Genomic DNA, 1,159 nt, shown 5'->3' on the forward strand with positions numbered 1-1,159 from the left:
ATCTGGGGGTGGGGCCTTTGAAATGTAATTAAAATTTGATTAGATCCTGATAATGGAGAGTCCTCATGATGGAATTAATACTCTTATAAAAAGAGAAGCAGATGAGCTCGCTCCCTCCCTTTCTCTCTTTCTTTCTCTCTCCCTCTCCATCCCCCTTCCTTCCTCGCTCTATCTTACTCTCTCTCTCCTCCTTTCTCACTCTCTAACCCACTTCCCCAGCACACCTCCTTAATCAGTATGTATTTATTAAAGAAGGCCATATGATGATATAATTTGGAATAAAGAGGGCTGCCACCAATAACCCAACCACTCTGGAATTTTAATCTAGAACTTCCAGCTTTCAGAGTTGTGAGAAATAAACATTTGTTGTTTAAGCCACCTAATCTATGGTATTCTGTTATAGCAACCCAAACTGATTGAGACAGAGACTGAGAAGTCTGAAATCTGCAGTCAGCAAGCTGGAGAACCAGGAGAGTCAATGACGTAAGCCTTTAGCCTGAGAATGCATAAGCTCAAGGTCAAGAAGAGCTGAGTTTTAGTTCAGGTCCAAAGGAAAGAAAAGGAGATATCTCAACTTAAGCAGTCAGACAGGAGGAGTTTCCTCTTAAACATGGTAGGGTGAGCCTTTTTTTTTTTTTTTTTTCTCTCTCTCTCTCTTCAGGCCTTCAGTTGATTAGATGAGGGCCACTTACATTAAGGAGGATAATCTGCTTTACTTATTCTACCAATTCAAATGTTATTCTCACTCAAAATACTCTTACAATACTTACCTGGCAGGGGAGATACCATGATCACGAAGGTGGTTTTCCCAGGGCGAGGCTTATCCATTGCACTCCGGATGTGCTGACCCCTGCGATTTCCCCAAATGTGGGAAACTCCAAGGCATAATCTGTGGTAGTGGGGGACTGTGTTCACGCTCTCCCCTGTTTTTTTTGTAGTGTTGCACTAGCCCAAGCATAGAAAGTCAGCACCAAGACAAAAGTATGACAAATTGCAGGGTCTTTAAAATAAAATGTTTTTCAAAATATTAAAAAATATATATTTAATTTTTAAAAAAGAAAGAAAAAGAAAAACACTCTTACGGACATGCTCAGAATAATGTTAGGCCAAATAGTTTGGCACCCTGTTGTCCACTCAATTTCACACATAAAATTGTCCA

General features: G+C 40.1%; 1 non-coding gene across 1 annotated transcript; it reads left to right on the plus strand.

Moving 5' to 3' along the window:
• The first annotated feature begins 762 nt into the window (after window positions 1–762).
• Window positions 763–926, plus strand: LOC120368477 (U1 spliceosomal RNA). Its single transcript, XR_005582593.1, has one exon. It is a non-coding gene; the product is annotated as a U1 spliceosomal RNA (small nuclear RNA).
• Window positions 927–1,159: the final 233 nt, after the last annotated feature.

The sequence above is a fragment of the Saimiri boliviensis genome, chromosome 18, assembly GCF_048565385.1.
Source record: "Saimiri boliviensis isolate mSaiBol1 chromosome 18, mSaiBol1.pri, whole genome shotgun sequence".
Lineage (NCBI taxonomy): Eukaryota > Metazoa > Chordata > Mammalia > Primates > Cebidae > Saimiri > Saimiri boliviensis.